At 55.6% G+C, this 21422-nt stretch overlaps 1 protein-coding gene across 1 annotated transcript in view; it reads left to right on the top strand.

The window, feature by feature from the left end:
* The window catches only part of C14H13orf46 (chromosome 14 C13orf46 homolog), a 31892-nt gene extending 10476 nt beyond the window's left edge, over positions 1 to 21416 (top strand). Inside the window, 1 exon segment of the mRNA XM_063595993.1 lies at positions 100 to 21416. The gene's annotated coding sequence lies outside the window, so the exon portion shown is untranslated.
* The last annotated feature ends 6 nt before the right edge of the window (positions 21417 to 21422 follow it).

Genomic DNA, 21422 nt, shown 5'->3' with positions numbered 1-21422 from the left:
CCAACCAAGCCTTGCTGCCAGCTCCCCGCTCCACCCACTGTGATGCCAGCTGCTTCTCACATCTGTGAAGCCTCACCCAGCCTTGGGCCATCATTTCAGGTAAATAAAAAGGCCTAATGGGCCCATCAGGCCCTGAGCTCCCTGCTTCCTGAGGAGCTGTCTTCTGCTGGAACTTGGAGGCCACGTGGGCAGAATGAAACTCCTGCTTCCGACAGCAGACGGCAGCAGTGACCTACTCCTGGCCGCCCTGCCCATCTGGAGCGGGTTCTGGGTCTTTTGGGCCCTTTGAGGTTGGTCCACCCTCCTGCCCCGGCAGCAGCCCGTATTTTACTCCCAGTTGCTCCAGCCTCCCCCAACCCCCTTCCCCATAAGTAACCTGCCCCCACGCTTGTCCTGGAGCCACGGTGTGGAAGATTCCAGCAGCATTGAGGGACCAAATTTTATATACAGTGTTTCCTCCAAGCACGGAGCTCTGATGTGCCTTTTCCAGGGCCAAAGGCCCCTTCAGCAATCTTCAGGCTTCCCGCTCCACCTCACCTTCTGTACTGCTACCAGGCTGACAACAGCCCCCGGGTCTGTGGCTGGCCCCTCTCTCCCAGAGCATCTTGGCCTGCAGTGCTGGCCACAGCCAGAGAGAGGGAAGAGACAGCCCCAGCAGTTACCACAGGTGCCTTCGGCCCACGCACCTGCCGGTCGGCCCCAAGGGTGCCAGGCCTTCCTCTCCTATCGCCCCTGTGGGGCTCCAAAGGGCAGCCAGGAGCCCCAGCTCTGCTGTGGCTTTGCTGTTCCCCAACTGTGAGACCCTCAGAGAGCTGCCGGGCACAGGTTTCCTCCTCGGCCAGCAAGCAGTCAGACCAGGCTTCGGACTCCTCTACTGTTCCAGGGTGGAGGGGAGGACCCAGGAGACCCAACGGCCTGGATGCCAACAGCCAGTGCGGCCTGACGATGCCATAGGGCACAGGGACAGGCTCTCCGTCCTCTGCGGCCCTGTTCTGCTCCCACCCCAGTGCCCTCCTTTCACCCTGGGGTCCTCCCTGGACCAACAGCTGCCACCCACAGCACACTGGGATATTTGTGCTGGCCTAGCTACTACCTGACATAGCTGACCACCTCACCCAGCTGAGGACCTGACCCATCTGACCACCTCACCCAGCTGACTACCCAACCTGTGTAACTACCTCACCCGGCTGACTCCCCGACCCGTGTAACCACCTCACCCGGCTGACTCCCGGACCCGTGTAACTACCTCACCCGGCTGACTCCCCGACCCGTGTAACCACCTCACCCGGCTGACTACCCGACCCGTGTAACTACCTCACCCAGCTGACTCACCCACACAGCCTCCTGGCCTGGGTCCTCCTGCGCCAGCATTGTGTGTCAAGTGTGTGTGTGGCTGGCATTCCTGTGTGCCGCGTGCAGAGCCTGCAGGACACCCTTCAGTTCCCAGGATGCCCCACCACAGAGGGGGACTGGTCCCCCCGAGGGTCCTGGGAAACGCTGTTCCAACCACATGCCACGTAGGTCCTGTTACGTGAGTTAGAGGGGTGCGTGTGCTTCTCAAGATGAGCTTTCATCAAGTTCTGCCTCCACGTGACGTTGGTCCAATTGGCCGGTGGGGAGTACAGTGCTAGGTGAGGGTCTCTGCTGGGGAGCTTGACACAGCGGGGCGCAAATAAAGCCATCACCAATCCAAACCCGCTGTGCACTGATACCTCATGCAATAGCAATAAAAATGTGTCAGCAATGAACGCCAAATGCGGTTAGCGTTCTAAACGCGGCATTCACTCACGGTGAACGGTCAGCGGTGGGTTTACTGCCCTGCACTCCAGCCCACAGTGCAGTGAGCTGGACCCTAAATCACGGTGAACGGGCAGCGGTGGGTTTACTGCCCTGCACTCCAGGCCACAGTGCAGTGAACTGGACCCTAAATCACGGTGAACGGGCAGCGGTGGGTTTACTGCCCTGCACTCCAGCCCACAGTGCAGTGAACTGGACCCTAAATCCTGGTGAACGGGCAGCGGTGGGTTTACTGCCCTGCACTCGAGGCCACAGTGCAGTGAACTGGACCCTAAATCCTGGTGAACGGGCAGCGGTGGGTTTACTGCCCTGCACTCGAGGCCACAGTGCAGGGAACTGGACCCTAAATCCTGGTGAACGGGCAGCGGTGGGTTTACTGCCCTGCACTCCAGGCCACAGTGCAGGGAACTGGACCCTAAATCACGGTGAACGGGCAGCGGTGGGTTTACTGCCCTGCACTCCAGGCCACAGTGCAGGGAACTGGACCCTAAATCACGGTGAACGGGCAGCGGTGGGTTTACTGCCCTGCACTCCAGGCCACAGTGCACTGGACTCTAAACATGCACTGACCTCAAGGTGGTTCCCCTGGCTGACCTCCCGTCACATGGCCTGGATAAGACTGGCAATGGCCGGATCTTGTCACAATCTGAACAAAAGGGTCAATATGTAGAGAAACAGACTGACGATTCGACGCCTCCCAAGGGAAGAACAAAATGAGCTACATTTTCGTTTACTAGAGCACAGTATTAAGGGCCTTGACTTGGGAGTAGCTCAGATGAAGACTTGATGGTTTCTTTCTTTCTTTCTTTCTTTCTTTCTTTCTTTCTTTCTTTCTTTCTTTTTCTTTTCTTTTCTTTCTTTTCTTTCTTCTAGACAGATTCTCGCTCTGTCGCCCAGGCTGAGTGCAGTGGCGCAGTCTCGGCTCACTGCAATCTCTGCCTCCAGGGTTCACGCCATTCTCCTGCCTCAGCCTCCTGAGTAGCTGGGACTACAGGGGCCCACCATCACGCCTGACTAGTTTTTTGTAGTTTTAGTAGAGACGGGGTTTCTCCATGTTAGCCAGGATGGTCTCTATCTCCTGACCTCGTGATCCGCCTGTCTCGGCCTCTTAAAGTGCTGGGAGAAGACCTGATGGTTTCAGTGGACCACAAGCCATGTGGTGTGGCCTGGGAGAGGGCACAAAGTAACCTGCCTGCTGTTCCCGGGAAGAGGCCTCATCACACATCCGAGGGCCCATGAAACCCGGAACGGCCCACACACAACTGGAGAGCCTGACACACACCTGGAGGGTCCAGCACACACCTGGAGGGCCCATCACACCTGGAGGGCCCATCACACACCTACAGGGCCGCAAGGGGAACATTTCCAAGGCCATTGTCAGTGCAGTGTAAGGAGGACCTTTCTCCCCATCGGAGCAGGTAACCCAGCAAGGAAGCCCATCCAGCAGCAACCTGCCCTGGCACCTGGTCCTGGCAGGCAGCAGGATGGCCTCAGCAGAGCCGGGATCAGAATGGGGTGGCAGGGGGGTACAAGCCCACTGGAGGGGGTCCCGGCAGTGAGATGACCCTGGACATGGGGAGCTGGGCAGCTTCTCTGCATCCATCTCCAGGTGACCTGGAGGGGTCTGGAGCATCAGGGGAGGGGAAGGCAGCCTCCAGGACAAGATGAGCCCTGCCACCTGAGGGGCTTGTGTCTGGAGAAGGTTTCTAGCAGGAGGGGAGCAAGGTCACAACCTGGGGAGGGATCCATCCTGGGGCGACCGGGGTCTGTGAGGCCTTGGGGTGACCTGCAGCGTGCGTCTTGGGATGCACTTGTACCGCATTCCTTCCTGTCGGGATGCTGAAGGTCCCGAGCCAGAGGAGAGGAGAGGCAGAGCAGCCCGTCAGTGATGACCAAACCCGCCCACAATGGGTGTGTGGAGGAGGCGCGCTCGTGGAGATGTGCCAGCCGGGTGCAGGGACTGCGGGCATTTGCTGAGAGCCTCCTCTGCCAGGTGTTTCCATGGAACGTCTGGTAGGGCTCCCACCAGCCCTGGCCACAGGCCCTGCCGCCTTCCCTCACGTTGCAAGGGGCCATGCCTGACACTCGTCATCACCCACCAACAGAGCGTAAGCCAAAAATAAAACACTAAGGTTCCCAACCATCTGAGTGGACCTCGTCCTCACCAGAGCCCTCTTAAAATGTAACCCGAGAGGCGGTTTCCAGCCATGATGGGAACGGGGGTCAGACATGCCTCGTTCTACCTTTCCAGCATTAACGTCCACACAGACCTGAAGTCTGATGAGAAACATTTCATAGCCCTCTGAAGCTGCTACCTGAAGGCCTCCTCCACAAATAAGAACCTGGGTTTCCAGGATCCTGGATCTGAACTCAGGCATTCCTTTCTATTATTGATCCCAGGTCTTTAGATAAATGTAACCAACTGTCCACCGGAAAGTTTTTAAATCTTCCTATAACCTGAGAGTTCTGCTCTCCTGACTGCTTTGCATTGCCCTGCCTTTCTGAGCCGAACCAGCATATTTCTTAAATGTATTGCCTGAAGTCTCATTCTACTCTCTGACCACCCTGGACACATGTCCTCAGGCCCTCCTGAGGGCTGGGTCATGGCCCATGGTCACTTGTCTTGGGCTCAGAATGAATCTCCCCACATTTTACAGAGTTTGACTCTTTGTTGACAGGAGCCAACGCTGCTGTCTGACCCTGGCCCGGAGCTCTCCCCCAGCCCTCCTGTGGGAGGCAGCCATTTGCAGAAATGGAGCCGAGCCTCAGTGGGACTGTCAGGCCCCAGGGACCCGAGGGGCCAGCGCTCCCTGAGGGCAGGGCTCAGCATCCACCAAGCGGGCCTTAGACAGCCATGGCCGCCGGCCATCCGCAGTGCTCGTGAGGGGCACTGACTGCTCCCACCTGGCTCCCACCTCACCTCCGGCGGGCACTGGGGCGCTGTGCCTTTCTCAGAGGCATCAGGGAGTCCAAGGAGACGTCAGAGGACCTGTGTCCCATCCTCAAGGTAAAGGGCACAGTAACTGGCTGACCGATCACCAACAGGCTGCCTCCGCTACCTGGAGCCCGCTGGCCCAGGGGTTCCCACCGCACCCTGCCGTCTCCCTCATCCTCCCTCACTGCATCCAGACACCCGGTCCCCTGGTCGCCTGTGCCCGCGTCAGCTCTGGCCATCCTTGTACTGGGGGCTGGGCATGGATGTTGCTGTCTCATGTTCTCAGGACTGTATGAAGTCCAGCCCATTTGGCAAGCATCCTGTGGAGGTAAGGCTGTCTCTCAGTGGCTCCTGAGCTGATGTGTCCAACTACAGGTCCAGGTGGTGTCTGCTGAGTCTCCTGGTCAAATCGCCATCCTTCCTCTGTAGTGGATAATCGTCCTGGAGACACTGGGAGACCAAATCCTGATTCTCCTGGAACTTCTCTGATTTTGGCATCCATTGGGGTCTTGTCAGTGGCAATCAGTTCCGTGGACTTTGCCTCGTGGTGATTTTCTGTTTCCCCGTTTCCTCAGGCATTTATTCATCGAGGTTCTCCTGCAAGGAAGAGCAGTGGGTCCCTCCTCCCGGGCTGCGTGTTGACCCGGCCAGTGGCGACAGCAGCAGAACTCATATGCGTCTGTTGTATTCTGTGGTTTGTGAAAAGTGCAGGTCAGTCACGACAGTAGTGGATTCTGTGGTTTGCAATCAGCACAGCCTCTGTGCGTTTTGTTGCTCATGCCACCATGATTGGCCTTTGGCAGCTCTTCACGTTGGCCCCTGTGACCTTCACAAGCTCCTACTTTTTAATTAACTAAATCTGGGGGTGAGCCTCCGGCTCTGGGCTCCACAGGACTTCAGCTCATTGCAAACTTCCCTGCCCCGGAGGAGCAATGAGTCAGCCGCCGGCAAGGACAGCCCATTTGGAGGTAAAGTGCTAAGGGGAGAGGAAGGCGGTGAGAGGAAAGCAGTGGCAGGAACTGCTCAGAGGACAGGTGACATGCGGAGGCCCAGGGCAGACCTCATCCAGGGCGCTGGGCAGGTCCAGGCAGGTCCTCCAGGCCAGGGACCCTGCGCAGCTGCCTTCTGGGTGGGGAGAGTGGGGGCGGCACCCAGGGTGCCTGGCGTGCTATGCTGAAGGCCACCTGTGAGGCTGGAGCTGTGTCTCCATCTGACAGGCAGAGAAACAGCAGTAGCCCAGCCTGGGAAACGACGTCAACAGCTCGTGTTCCCAGCTCGTTCCTGGGTCTCAGACGCCCAGCCTCACACACAGAGTCCCAGAGACCAGGGTCTCGAACGCTCAGCCTCACACATGGAGTCCCAGAGACCAGGGTCTCGAATGCCCAGCCTCACACATGGAGTCCTAGATGAGACCAGGGTCTCGAATGCCCAGCCTCACACACGGAGTCTCAGAGACCAGGGTCTCGAATGCCCAGCCTCACACATGGAGTCCCAGAGATCAGGGTCTCGAATGCTCAGCCTCACACGTGGAGTCCCAGAGACCAGGGTCTCGAACGCCCAGCCTCACACATGGAGTCCTAGAGGAGACCAGGGTCTCGAATGCTCAGCCTAACACATGGAGTCCCAGAGACCAGGGTCTCGAATGCCCGGCCTCACACACGGAGTCCCAGAGACCAGGGTCTCGAACGCTCAGCCTCACACATGGAGTCCCAGAGGAGACCAGGGTCTCGAACGCCCAGCCTCACACATGGAGTCCCAGAGACCAGGGTCTCGAACGCCCAGCCTCACACATGGAGTCCCAGAGACCAGGGTCTCGAACGCTCAGCCTCACACATGGAGTCCCAGAGGAGATCAGGGTCTCGAACGCTGAGCCTCACACACGGAGTCCCAGAGGAGATCAGGGTCTCGAACGCTCAGCCTCACACATGGAGTCCCAGAGACCAGGGTCTCGAACGCCCAGCCTCACACATGGAGTCCTAGAGGAGACCAGGGTCTCGAATGCCCAGCCTCACACATGGAGTCCCAGAGACCAGGGTCTCGACTGCCCAGCCTCACACATGGAGTCCCAGAGGAGATCAGGGTCTCGAACGCTCAGCCTCACACATGGAGTCCCAGAGACCAGGGTCTCGACTGCCCAGCCTCACACATGGAGTCCCAGAGACCAGGGTCTCGAACGCTCAGCCTCACACATGGAGTCCCAGAGGAGATCAGGGTCTCGAACGCTGAGCCTCACACACGGAGTCCCAGAGGAGATCAGGGTCTCGAACGCTCAGCCTCACACATGGAGTCCCAGAGACCAGGGTCTCGAACGCCCAGCCTCACACATGGAGTCCCAGAGGAGATCAGGGTCTCGACTGCCCAGCCTCACACATGGAGTCCCAGAGGAGATCAGGGTCTCGACTGCCCAGCCTCACACATGGAGTCCCAGAGGAGATCAGGGTCTCGACTGCCCAGCCTCACACATGGAGTCCCAGAGGAGATCAGGGTCTCGACTGCCCAGCCTCACACATGGAGTCCCAGAGGAGATCAGGGTCTCGACTGCCCAGCCTCACACATGGAGTCCCAGAGGAGATCAGGGTCTCGACTGCCCAGCCTCACACATGGAGTCCCAGAGGAGATCGGGGTCTCGACTGCCCAGCCTCACACATGGAGTCCCAGAGGAGATCGGGGTCTCGACTGCCCAGCCTCACACATGGAGTCCCAGAGGAGATCAGGGTCTTGAACGCCCATCCTCATGCAGAGCCCCACAGGAAACCAGCACCTGCATCTTCTGTCTGGGTGGCACAGGGAAAGTGCTTCCCCTGGGAATACTCGGCTGGCATCCACCCCGCCAGTGTGTGCTGCAGGCTGGCTCATCTGGGGGTGGGGGGCTTGGCGGCAGCACCGCAGGGGCTAGGGGAGCCCACCTGGCTCTGGCCTCCTGCTCTTCGCTTCCCGGGAAACGGCCCAGGCCCCTGCTGCACACTCTTCCTTCCCCTCTTCAGTAGTAAGAGGACCCAGATGCGGCTGACGGTGCATCTGAGGCCGAGGCGCAGCCCCTGCCCCTGGGGTGGACTTTGGCCACATGGGCAGGGCCAGGCAGGCAGCCTCTTGGGGCCCCTGAGGTGGCCCGAATGCCTCCCCTGATCATGGCTGCCACCCGGGCATCCTGGTCCCCCTGCGTCAGAGCCCACGCACATGACAGACAGGAGGCTCTGGCTCAGATGAGGCCAGCGGCACCTGCTTTCATCCTGCCTGGCGCCCGGTTTCTTGACGGCCCAGGCCAGCGTTTTTCACGCTGAATCGTGTTTGACTTAGAAGCACCTGGGATGACCCCTTTGGCCCTCCCAGCACCTCCTGAGGAGTATTGTCACCAGCCCTGTGAGCCTGAGATGGCGCTGGGCCCAGAGAGGTCCGTGCCCTGGCCCAGGATACACAGAGCACAGGAGGTCACTGGGAGCCTGAGTGACAACGTCTCCAGGGCTGGACAGCCTCCCTGTCAGGGGTGAGAAACGGGTCTGTGCCCATTTCACGGCTAAGAACCTGGAGCAGGTCCCCCTTCAGCCAAAAGCCCAGGAGGAGGCGGCTGCTTATTGCAAAAGGTGTGAACCAGGCTGAGTGTACCGTCCTCCCCATCCACATGGTCCCCATCTTTCCCACCCACGTGGTCCCCATCTTTCCCACCCACGTGGTCTCTGTCCTCCCCATCAACGTGGTCCCCGTCCCCCCCATCCAGGTGGCCCCCATCTTCCCAGTTGGGTGATCCCCGTGTTCCCCGTTGGGTGGTCTGCGTCCTCCCCATCGGGTGGTCTCTGTCCTCCCCATCGGGTGGTCCCCTTCTGGCTCTGGGTTGCCTGCATCTTGCAGCTCCACACTCCGGAACATGTGGCTTCTGGCATCACCGGGGCGGGGGGAAGGGGCCAGCTGCAGCCCTTGGCTGGAACGTGTCAGGCAGCCAAGCCTATCTGCAAAGGGCCGGGACCTGAAGGAGTGAGAAGAAGCCGGACGCTGTTGTCCCTGACCCTGAGCTAAGCAAGTTCCACTGAGGCCACAGAGATGAGTCCGACCTGAATTCTGCCCTCCCGGAGTTTACAACAGGGTGAAAGGCACCTGGCGGGTCTGGAATGCCAGCTTGGAAGGGATCGTGGGAGGAGCTGGCTGAGGAAACGTGGGCCTGGGGTGGGGGTGGCCGGGTTCCCAGGGAGGCCGCAGGTGCTGTGGTGTGCACGGCAGGGCCTGAGCCTCCTGGGGCCAGGAGGCTTCCTGGGCATGAGGCCCAAGCTGAGTTTTCCATAGGGATTGAGAGTGAGAGAAGGCTGTTTGGAAGGACGTGCTGGGCAGTGGGAAGTTTGAGCAAAACCTGGAGACAGGAAAGAGCTGTGTGTTGAGAGAAGCTACAGCTGGTGCAGTGTTTCTGGAATGGAAAGTTCACGGTGGACGTGTGGAAGGGAGCGACTCCCACTGTGGAAGGGAGCGACTCACAGTGGTGGGCACAGCAAGGGCCCCTCCCAAAGACGTCGGAGGCTGAACCCCCAGGACCCTCGAACAGGGCAACCTTGCAGGGGGAACTAGGTTAGGAATCCCAAGTCGGGAGATAGCCTTGGATTATTCGGTGGGTGCTCCTGGAGTTTAGGGAGGATGGAGAGGCTGCTGGACCCAGCGTAAGGTCTGGGCTCCTTAGAGGCAGGTGGGCGGGTCAAAGAGAGAGCAATTTGAAGATGCTGGGTTTGAAGATGGGCCGTGGGCCAAGGCCGCTGCCATCTCTGGAGGCTGAGAAAAGAAAGCAGTGGCTTCTCCACCAGGCTCCTGCCAGCCCTGCCTTCAGCACCCTGAGGCCCTTTTCCCACTTTCCCCTCCAGGACTGTAAGATAATACATTTGAGCTGTTGGAAGCCACTAGGTTTGTGGTAATTTGTTAAAGCAGCAGATAGGAACCTCATAGACTCACTATTGAGAAAAGAAAAGCACTTTTATCTGAGGAGCAAGTCCTTTTAATTATTGGGTCCAAAGAGGCGTTCAGTTGAGGCCGCAACCATGTCCCACTCCCCCTTTGAGCTGCATGTTCATCTTGTGAAAGGAAAATCATTCTCGGGACCCCAGATCGCTGAGCCTAAGAGAAAGTCCAGCTGGGAAGTGCGCCAGGCAAACCTGCCTCCCATTCTATTCCTGAGTAAGGGAACTACAAAGATTTTAAAAAGCTACAAGCCTGCCTCACGATTTGCCCACAAAGAAATTCCTTGTGGACAAAGGACAGACAGAACTCAAAGTCGCCCCACTGCTCCCGTGAGACAAACGCACGCAGCTGATCGCTTCCTCTGCCCTCTTGTTTCACTGAGCCAGACTCAGGCACGAGTGACCGTTCCTGTAAATTGTGCGTTCCGTAAAAGGCTAGTCAGAAACTCAGAGGAGTGCAACCGTTTGTCTCTTATCTACCTACGACCTGGAAGCCTCCTCCCTGCTTCCAGCTGTCCCGCCTTTCCGGACCGAACCAGCGTTCATCCGATGTATGTTGATGTCTCATGTCTCCCTAAAATATGTAAAACCAAACTCTGCACCGACCACCTCAGGCATGTTGTCAGGACCTCCGGAGGCTGTGTCACAGGTGCGTCCTGAACTTTGGCAAACTAAACTTCCTAAATTGACTGAGCCTTATCTCAGACGCCTTTTGGTTTACAACGCTACTGAGATGTTCGTCTCAGCCGCAGCTGTCTATGAGAAGAGGTCGTGGCTGCATCTGGATTCGGAAAGACCCCAGTGCTAACGATTGTTACCATAACCAAGGGAAAGGACTCTAACCTGTGCGGGTTTACGGCTGCCTTCTCGGCAAGCTTGAGATTGTAGGAGCCATACGTGGCCACGATGTGGACTGCACTCTGGCTGGTGGCTGTGGCGTGACCACGGTCACTGCATAGTCACTTGGATCCCTGGGAGGAGAGTCCTGTAGCCTCGGACCGGGGATGCCACGGGCATGAACCCACCTTTGCAAAAATTATAACAGTGGAAAAATTATGGCAGTGAAAGATACCCAAGGTAACCAACTCCCATCTTGCCTTTAGCCTTCAAACTGCCCTTAATTATTCCTGGGCTTGGGCCAAGCTAACTTTGGGAGACATTTAGTTTATAGCTTAAATGATAATAACCCTTCCGCAAAACTCAACAGCCTTTGTAAAGCTATTGAGAGACCACTAGGCTACGAGGACGAGAGGAGCCTGAATTCTGCTAAAATGGAGACACAAAGGATTACCCCCCTTTATTCTGGAGCTCACAAATATGCAACTTCCCAACTACTCCCGCAGATAACGTCACTACGGTGGAACCTAAGACTGGCCTTTGAGATGTCTTTTCAGGTTTTTTGCAAGTCTGACAACTGATTTCCCCACCTGGACCGGTCAGCCTCCCTGGTGCCACCCAGAAGTGACTCGGGGCACAAGGACCATTTCCCACACCCCAACGACTGCACCCCCAACCAGTCAGCAGCAAGCGCCCTTGCCTACCCACCCGACTCTCTTCCCCTAAACTAGCCTTGAGAGACCCTGGCCTCTGCATTTTCAGGGAGGCTGATGTGATAACAATAAAACTCTAGTCTCCTGTTTAGCCGGCTCTGCATGTGTGAAACTGTTTGTCTATTGCAGCTCTCGCCACTGGCCAGGAAACAGTATCCCCCCTCCTCGGGCTGTGCTGGGAGGAAGGGTCTGAAGTGGCTTGTAATGTCGGAAGCAAAGTGGAGGACTTGCCTGGAAGAGGGAGGAATGCCTTGGCTCCTTTGAGCCAGTGGGAATGGAAGGGAAGAAGGCCAGGATTTCCTCAAAAATATTTCCCCATAGCCGGTCAGCTCCCCACGGGGCCAATACCGCATCCTCACTCTGGGCGCAAGGACGGCCCCTTCCCAGAGCCCATTTAGAACTTGGATGAATGTTCTATCAACACTCATGGATGTTGCCTGGATGAATGGGCTCTATCCGGGCCTTGAGTAAGAAGAAGCCGCTGGCAGTTACTTGCTCACCCAGAGACTCCAAGCAGCCACACTCACCTGGGCTGATCACTCAACTGACTCCTGAGTTTCTCCGGCTCTTCATTGAGGTCTGTCTTTTCCACCTCCATCTTTGAGCCTCTGAACTTGATGAAAATCGGTTACGTGTAGATGGCTTTTCTGTCCAATGCTAGAGAACTTTGAACTTAATGGAATCCTGCCGTCTTTTCATCAACTCAGTGCTAAACAACTCTAGATTTTAAAATGATACCCAGTGTGACTGCGTCCATTTCACATGGCACAAGGATTGTCTGTGATCACAATTCATAAAGCTGCTATTTTTTAGCTGACACTAGGCCCAAGCATGGCCCCTGGAGGCACAGGGCTGTTTATTTCTCTTTTAAAGCACCCTAATCTGGGAGGTATATTTTGCCGGTGGCTGGTGGGCTGGGAGCAGAGAAAAGTACGGTGTAAAAATGAAAATGCATTCCCGGCAGGAAAACTCCCACTCTAAGGGCACGTATACAGTTTACCCCAAAACAATGGTTGCCGTGGGTAACCCGAGTGGTGTTGCCAGTGGCTGCCAGTTTGGCCCTTCCAGGGAGATGTCAGGAGACCCCTTCTACCAATCCCTTTCCTCATTAAAGAGGAAGAATTTTTGCTTTCTGGGAGATATTTAAGAGGACAATTTGAAACCCCACAAAAGCCAGGGTTGGTAGAATCAGGACTTGGCTCAGCCCAGCTCAGCCCCACAGCAGCTACCCCGGGCTCTGTTTGTCCTGGCTTCCACCAGGGCCAGCGCTTCACAGCGGGAAGCAAACAGGCCAAGCATTTCTTGGTTAATAGCACAAGGGGGCCAGGCTTGCTGGAGAAGCAGCGGTCAGGGCCAGGGGCCCCTAACCTCTGCAGTCGCCCCTCCCAGTGGCTTTCCAGAGCTGTTTTCCACCTCTCCCTGAGGAGCTGAAGGGCGCCGGGGGCCGAGTCACTGCCGCAGCCGCAGGGACCAAGCCCCATCCCAGCGAGGCTGAGGCCTCAGGAAGGCGGCCAGCCCAGGCCCTCTCGCCACTAGCCAGGAAACTGTTTCCCCCCCCTCGGGCTGTGCTGGGAGGAAGGGTCTGAAGTGGCTTGTAATGTCGGAGGCAAAATGGAGAACTTGCCCAGAAGAGGGAGGAATGCCTTGGCTCCTTTGAGCCAGCGGGAATGGAAGGGAAGAAGGCCAGGATTTCCTCAAAAATATTTCCCCGTAGCCGGTCAGCTCCCCACGGGGCCAATACCGCATCCTCACTCCGGGTGCAAGGACAGCCCCTTCCCAGAGCCCGTTTAGAACTTGCTTCTCTTCAGACTACATTCCCTCCTGGCTGGATTCTGGAGACCATAACTGGGGCACCTACCAAGTGGGGCCCGTTAGAGGTGCTGGCGGAGTTCCCGTGTGACCCCATCAGGGTGGCTCACAGCACATCTCCGCAGCGACACGCTCAGGTCTGGTTTTCCAGTGTGTATGCGTGGAGCCCAGCAGTGGGGCCCAGATGGCGTGGTGAGGATCACCACTGAAAGGCAGGCCTCGAGCACTTGCCCAGAGTCCACTGTTTGGAGGGCAGTTCGATTCACCGTAGCCAATTAGCCCACAGCACACACAGTCTTTCTTTTCCCATTGAGTTGTCTTGGCACCTTGGTTGAAAAGTAATTTACCATGTATGTGTGGGTCTATTTCCTTTATTTGAAAGTGATTTTTAAAAGGAAAATTACAAGACCCCTTCTTCTAATTTTGGCCCCACACCCTTGCCCATGCATCCGACTCATCTCCATCCATCCTGTGTGTCTGGTAGTTTCATAAAAAGTCAAACACATACCTGCCATTATGACCCAGCGATTGTACTCCTGGGCATTTATCGCAGAGAAATTAAAATGTATAGTCACACAAACGATCATAGCAGCTTTATTTGGAACAGCGAAAACCTGGGAACAGCCCCAGCATCTGTCAACAGGTGCGTGTCCGATGCATCGTGGTGCCTCCACACCACACAACGTGCTCAGCAATGGAGAGAAACAGACTCTGGGAGAAAACTCCATCCCAAAGGCCGCATTCCGCACTCCGTTCCCATAACACTCTTGAAAGGATGAGTGACGCCGGCAGGTGCTGTGGGTTAGAGAAGGGCCCCGCGGGGCACACCTCACACCTGTGGGGATGGACGGTCATGCATCTGGAATGTGGTTGTGGTTACAGAAATCCACATATGCGGCCACACATCGCAGAATCTCCACACGGAGTCGTACCCAGAATAAAACGAACACACGGAAACCTAGGATGTCCAAATGAGCTCCATTGTCCAGTGACTTGCGTGGTGCCCGTATCAGTTTCCTGGTTTTAAGAATTTGTTGTAGCTCTGCAAAGCGCTGCATTGTAGGAAGCTGAGGAATGGAATGTGGGACCTCTCTGTACTATTCTGCAACTTTTTGTGAAGCTATAATTAGCTCAAAATGCAAAGCTAAAATTACTGAGGACTTAGAAATAAACTTGACAAAAGATTTACAAGTCCTATATACTGAGAACTGAGAAACATCAATGAGAGGAATGAAAAAAGGCCTAAATAAATGGAGCCATAGCATGTTCATGGAAGATGCCAACTCTCCCCAAATTGATCTCCAGAATCAACACAATCCCAATCAGAATCCCAGCAGGATTTTTGTAGAAATTGGTAAGCTAATTCTAAGGTTTATACAGAAATGCACAGGACTTGGAGTAACCAAAGCAAGCATAAAAAAGAACAGAGTTGAAGAATTTATATTACTTGATTTTAATCAAGACAGTCAATATAATCATTATAATAGATAAATAGGTCAATGAGACAGAACAACACCCAGGCCTACTCATCTATGGCCACTACTCATTTATGGCCAATTGACTTTTGATAAATGTGCTGAGGCAATTCAACAGGGAGAGAATAACCTTTTCCACAAGGAATGCTGGGTCATTTGGACACCCATAAGCAAAAAAATAAAACAATTACAAATCCTCAAAACCCTTACCTCACACCACATACAACAATTAACTTTGGGCTGGATGCAGTGGCTCACACCTGTAATCCCAGCACTTTGGGAAGCTGAGGCAGGTGGATCATTTGAGGTCAGGAGTTCAAGACCAGCCTGGGCAACATGGTGAAACTCTGTTTCTATTAAAAATACAAAAATTTTCTGGGCATGGTGGCACGTGCTTGTAATCCCAGCTACTCAGGAGACTGAGGCATGAAAATTGATTGAACCTGGGAAGTGGAGGTTACAGAGAGCCAAGACCACGCCACTGCACTCCAGTGTGGCTGACAGAGTGAGACTCCATCTCAAAAAAAAAAATTGTAATAGGTCATAAATCTAAATGTGTGAACTAAAACAGTAAAACTTGTAGGAAGAAGATAAGATAAAATCATGGTGACCTTTAGTTTGGGAAAGGTTTTTTAAATAGAACACAAAAATTCAAACTACATGAAAAAACCAATAAGCTAAATTTTATTAATTTAAAACTTCTGCCCTTTAAGAGACACTATAAAGAGGCAAGCTGCCAAGCTGGAGAAATTATTTGCAAACCATGTTCAAAAAGGACTTCTTTCTAAAACATGTCAAGAAGCCTTTCAACACAATAATGAGACAAAACAATTCAATTAAAAAGTAGGCAAAATATTTGAACGGATATTTCACCAAAGAAGCTATATTAACAGACAGAAGCACGCAAGACGATGCTGACAACCATTTAGTCCTTAGGGAAGTGCAAACGAAGACCAGTATAAGAGGTGCCTACAAACCCACCAGCATGGCTAACATGTTCAAAAGTGGCCCTGCCAAGGGCTGGCGAGGATGTGGGGCAACTGGAGCGCGCAGCATGTTGGCAGGATCATAACACAAGAACCACAGGGAACGGTTCGGCCATTTCTTAAAAAGCTACACAGAGTCACCATATGACCCAGACATGTCTGTTCTGGGAACGTCCACAGAAAGACTGTGTCGTGAACGTTCACAACAACCTTGCCTGTAATCACCAAAATCCAAAACAACCTGAACGTCCTCCAGGGGTCAGTGGATGAACCAATTATGATACACCCATGCAACTAGTGCTCCCCAGCATTGAAAGGATGAATTGTTGGATGAATCTCAAAATAATTACACTGTGAGACAATGTCAGGCAATAAGAGTATACACGCTGTGTTACCCAGGACAGAAATGAATTAATCTACAGTGACAGAAAGGTCAGTGTTGTCAGAGGAGCAGGAGGGTGGAGGGACGGGGCAGGGGCCAGCCTAGGGGAGGGGATGTCCATGGTCTCGATTGTGGTCATGGCTCTGTGGGTGCAGCAGAATGTCAAAACTTATCAAACCGTACGTCTTAAATATGGGCATTTAATTGCATGTCAAAAAAACCTAAACAAAGCCGAAAATGGACAAAATACCACAACCAATGACATCTGACCGTAAAGAGATGGATTTAGGTAGAAGGAAGAATTCTTTAACACAGAATATGGGTCTCTGAGGGAAATGTTATCTCGTAATTTTCTCACTTTTGGTGTGTTTAAGCTGTAGGACAAGGAGTGAACCCTAACATTTGGTGAGAGTCTGTGAAACACACTAGGAACCCCCATGCTGCTTGCGAGTTACTTCCGAGAAACAGCAGAATGTCACACCCTGTCACCCGCAGGTGCCGTCTGAGGGGCGCTCATCCCCAACAGCCCGAGGGCCTCCCCGCCAATGGAGGGGTGTACTCCCTTCCACTCGGCGTCTGCTTGTGCATTGCCCCTCCCTGAACTCAAGACCTGAGCTTCTCTCGCCTGGACTATTTGGAAAGTCTACAAATGGAAGAAGGGGTGCTCTCACTGAGTTGTGTCCACACAAGGGAAACTGTCCAGGAGCCACAAAAGCAACTGCAAAGTGAGCCTCTCAGACGTGGTTAAAGGGAAGCCAGGCAAAAAGACTGCACGCTGTTGGGTTTCATTTACTCAAAACCCTAAAACAGGCAGAATGAGTCCTCTGTGGTAAACCAGCATTGGGGTTACCTCTGGGGGCCGGGAGGGAACCCTGGGGTGCCAGTCACGTCTGGCGTCTCGGTCTGGGTGGTGGGGATGGCTCGCCAAGCCTGTTGGTTGCACACATGTGGCATGTCAGCAGAAACACGGGGCAAATACACACGTGAACACAAGAACCCCGGGTCCCTCCCTCATCTACCCCTGCTTCACCCAGCGACCCTCAGTCACCCCAGCCGGCTCCCTCTCACCACCCACGGGCTTTCTGTGGAGGCCCCAGCCTGGCCCTGGAGGCCGTGACCCACCCCGCCTCTTGCCTGAGGTCAGCCCAAGAGACCTTCCTGTCTTCGGCCTGGAGAAGGAGCGGCCGCCAGGACCACCCGGGCCTCAGCTCCCTGGGAGGGCCCCTGGAGGGCCAGGGCTGCTAAAGTCCACGGGCATCACTGCATCTAATCCAGGCCCTTTGATGTGGGTGATGTTGATACTCCCACTTTACAGGTGGGGAAACCAAGGCTTCAGCTTCCGTGGCCAGGGGATGAATGGGAGTGTCGTCTGGATGGTGGCTCCTGGACCGGAAGCATGATGGGAGCCATGAGGAATGCAGGTTCTTGGGTCCTTCCGGCTCTGCTGGATTGGATGCTCGTGGGGGCTCAGGGTCAACACAACCCCCCAGGACTCTGACCTGGGAGGTGGAGCAGCCTCGTTTGGAGGCGAGGACACACCAGGAGGCACCTTGCCCTGTGGCCACTGCACTGAGGCTTGAGAGATCACTAGAGACAGCTCAGCCTCAGTGCTCCTGCGCCCCCGCCTCAGTGCTCCTGCGCCCCCGCCTCGGTGCTCCTGCGCCCCCGCCTCGGTGCTCCTGCGCCCCCGCCCCATGCTCCTCCACTCCCACCCCGGTGCTCCTTCCACCTCTGCCTCGCCCGATGGACTGTGCCTTTGCGTTTCTTGTGCACAAATCCTGCTGAAGTCTGGGCAGCTGTGTGTTTGATGATGGGCTTGTAGGAGAGAAGCATCTGGACTGCGCCGTGCAGATGGCGCTTCTCTCCAGGCACAGTCACATTCCTGGGAGGTTCCTGGAGGCCTCCGAGCCTCGTGCAGACCCAAGGCTGCCTCACCACCATGGCCACAGCCCAGTGCTGGCTGCCGGGCATCAAATCTGCAGAAATGCACGTGGCATAAAAGCACCAGAGACATCCGTCCAGAGCTGAGGGCTCCTCCCTGGCCCAACATTTTGTCCACGTAAGTCCACTTTTTGGCTGCTGCTCCCAGGCCTGGCAAGAACGCAGATCCCCACAGCCCCCTGCTCCCTGGCAGCCTGAGGACAGTGTCGTAGGCCTGGGATCCTCGGGCAGAACTGAATGCAGCTTTTCCACTGGAGGGCGCTGGGCCCACATGGCAATCACAGGTATGGCAGATGGACTCACGGGATGCTCCGGGACTCCAGGGGCCTCAGGAGAAAGGCCCACTGGCAGCGGGTTGCCCAGGGCTCCAGAGGGGGGCTCCAATGTGAACCAGTTGCTTGTGGCACAGCGGGTCACCCAGGATGGCCCTGCGTGGTCAGTGATAACAGGCAGTCACTCACAGCGCGACTTCACCCATGGTCACTCCCGGTGACCAGCACTGCACAGCCTGGGCTTTCGTCCCACATGACACCTCCCTGTCCAGCCTTGGCCCAAGTGCCTGGGAAACGGACAGGGCACTGTGTGCCTGAACACACTCGGACAGTCGAGGCCCCCAGGAGAAGCAACAGGCAATGACTCGGTCCCCAAGAAGCTGAGCCTGTCCTTGCTGGGGTCTGTCATCTCCTCTTAGCCCCGCCAGGCTCCTGAAGCTGCCACATGTGCAGCGGGAGGTGGGTGGTTTGGGAGCAGAGCGAGGCTCTGGATGGACGGGCTTTACCACCAGCAGCCACCACCACCTGCTCTGCAGGGCCTGGGCCAGCCCTGAGGAGGTGGCAGACGGAAGGAGGGGCAGCACTGCCTCAGGTCTCCTTTACTGTCTTCCAGACATCAGCTCAGGGAGAGTAGGCATGTAGCACTGAGGAACAGGGTTGCTCCCCATGGCTGCCTCTGCTTCCCTGCTGCACAGTGTCTGTACACGGCCTGGGGACCTGCGAGGCCAGACCGCAGGGCAGGGGCCCACGGCTGTGCCAGCTTCTCTCCCAGGCCGTGGCAGTTATTACCTCCTGACTTGGCAGAGCATCCGGCTACTGGAGCCCATTGGTTCCGGCCAGTGCAGTCAGGACTTAGCTTCCCAGCCGTGACCTAAATCCCAGCCTCCCAAAGGCACAGCGCCTAAGTTCTCCCCTGCCAAGCTCACAGCCTTCTCCTTGGCAGGCTGCCCTTTCTCCTGCTGGACCAAACCAAGGAGCACGGTGACCCAGGGACACCACACTCGGTGTCAGCCTCTGAGGCCATGGAGCCACGCTGACCCAGCACAGGATTAGAAACAGACCTTCCCGGGAGGCAGAGAGCCAGGCCTCCTGGTTTATAGCATGACAAGGCAGCACTCAGGAGGACGCATCAATCCTTCTCCACGTCAGCACCTGTGACTGTGACCACTGGTGAGGTGGACATGCTTCTTTTTCCATTTTACAGATGAGGAAACTGAGGCCAAGGGAGGGTCAGCAGCCTGCCCTGGGCTGACTGGTGATGCAGCGAGTCCCAAGATCCCCACACTCGTGGGGTGTGGGAGGGTGGCGGCGGCCCTTGCAGTCCCTGGGAACCTGCACCTCTTCCTGGGCGCTGTTCCCCTCTCTCTCCCAGGACCCTTGGGCCTGGCATTTCTTCACCTGCGACCATCCAGGAGCTGGACCTGCCCTAGGGCGTCAGTTTCCAGGGAAGCCTCTGGCCTGTGTGTGAGCCTCCCCACCTGCCCGGCCACGGCCTCCACAGGCGCCCTGTGCAGCCCCGCCCCTCCTGGGGCAAAGGCTTTGCGAAGACTTTCTTCTCTGGCTCATCCCTTTAAGGAGGCATAAAAACGAACCCCGGGCCTCACAGGTCCGGAATGCGCCCCCCTCCACGATGGGAGCTTCTTGGCCTTGGCTGTGCAGGGGCCGGGGCTCCTGGGGGTCTGGCCGGATCTGCAGTAGTGCTGAATGAGCTGTGGCCAGGAAGACGCAATGAATAATTGTCACTTAAAAGGATAAACAGAAATTCCATTTCCCTTTTAAATACTTGAACATTTCAAAACATCTGGAGGACGCGATGCTTTTCCTTCCAAGCATCTCCGTGGAGTTTTGTGGGTTACCGCAGAGGATCGGCAGCATTCCTCTCTCAGGGAAAACTGGCCTGAGCATTGCATAACGCAGGCAGACTGCACCCCTCATGTCGCCTGGGGCCACATGCACATGTTTCCAAGAGACTTGCTGGAGAATCTTCCCCGGATCTTGACAAAGTTGGACATGGAAAGCACGTTGGTCCATCCAAGGTCCACAGAGCGACCCTGGCTATGAAAAATCGTCCTCCGAGTGGGAGTCTGTCTGCCAGGAGTGAGGTGACACCGCATATGGCCTCAGGAGCTGGAAACGCTGGTGAATTCAGATGCAGCCAAAGCTTCTAACTTAGTCACAGTTATTAATTATTCTTGGTCTTATTGGAGCAGGAACCACTGCCATGCATCAGGCCGGCAAGGCTCACTCCCCACCATAGGATCCCTGTGTAGACGGTCGCTCCATCAGTGTAGTTGGGTGTGTGGAGCAAGGGACTGGGCTGACCCTACCTTCCAAGCATCAACATGGCCTTCAGCAGAGCAGGAGGAGATAGCCCAGGACTTGTACTTTGCAGTTGAAGTGCCAGACCCAAGAAATGCAAACCTGAGGATGGAAAGGAGGGTGGAGAGTGGGGAGGTGCCTGGATTGGCAGTCCAGAGCAGCCCCAGCTGCAGCAAGTGGAACTTGGCTGGCTGCCTCACAGGCCTGGTGGCAGCATCCCCAGCGAGGAGCCTGTCCCACATATGAAGGTCCCCATACCCTTAGCCCCTCGCTGAGAGTTTCACTGACCAGAGCTCCCTGAGTCCAGGGCTCCACTCAAGGGACTGCTGTCCCCGTTGGTGAAGAAGGCCTGTTGGGGCCAATGCTTCCCCCGACAGGGAAGCGGAGCTGTATTTTGTCGGACAGAACTTTGCAAGCCTGAAACAGCTGGTGGTGGCCCCAGAGCCAAGATCTGACCTCACTCCAGAGTTGAAGGGCACAGAGAAGGCACAGCTAGAGGCGGCAGGTGCCCCTCAAAGCTCTCGGGAGAGGGTGCAAAGTGGGACCTCCCAGAACCCTTGGCCTCTAGGCCTCAAAAGCCCTGAGAGGGCTGCATGCAAGGAGACAAAGCTGGAGAAGGATGTGGGAGGCAGGTGGCTAAGAAGACAGGCTGGAAAGGGACGTGGGAGGTAGGTGGCTTTGCTCTAAACAGAATCGTCTCGGTAATGTGACACTGCACATGTATAGGTAGGCTCGCTCATGGGCATAACCCTCTAAAACACACCTTTTATGGAGTGAAATTCACTTAACAGCCATCTTGAAGCATATACTTCGGCGGCATTTGCTGGATTCACGACGTTGTGCAACCTCTGCTTCTCCAGTTTCAGAACATTTCATCCCTCCAGAACAACAGCTCATACCCATTAAGTAATCACTCCTCATTCCTTCCCCATCCTCTGGAAACCACAGATCTGCTTTCTGTCTCTATGGATTTGTCCGTTTTGGATATTTCATATAAAAGGAATCACGCGGTATGCGAACATTTG

This window comes from Pan paniscus, chromosome 14, assembly GCF_029289425.2.
Source record: "Pan paniscus chromosome 14, NHGRI_mPanPan1-v2.0_pri, whole genome shotgun sequence".
NCBI classification, from domain to species: domain Eukaryota; kingdom Metazoa; phylum Chordata; class Mammalia; order Primates; family Hominidae; genus Pan; species Pan paniscus.
This window is presented reverse-complemented; position numbering and strand designations above follow the sequence as displayed.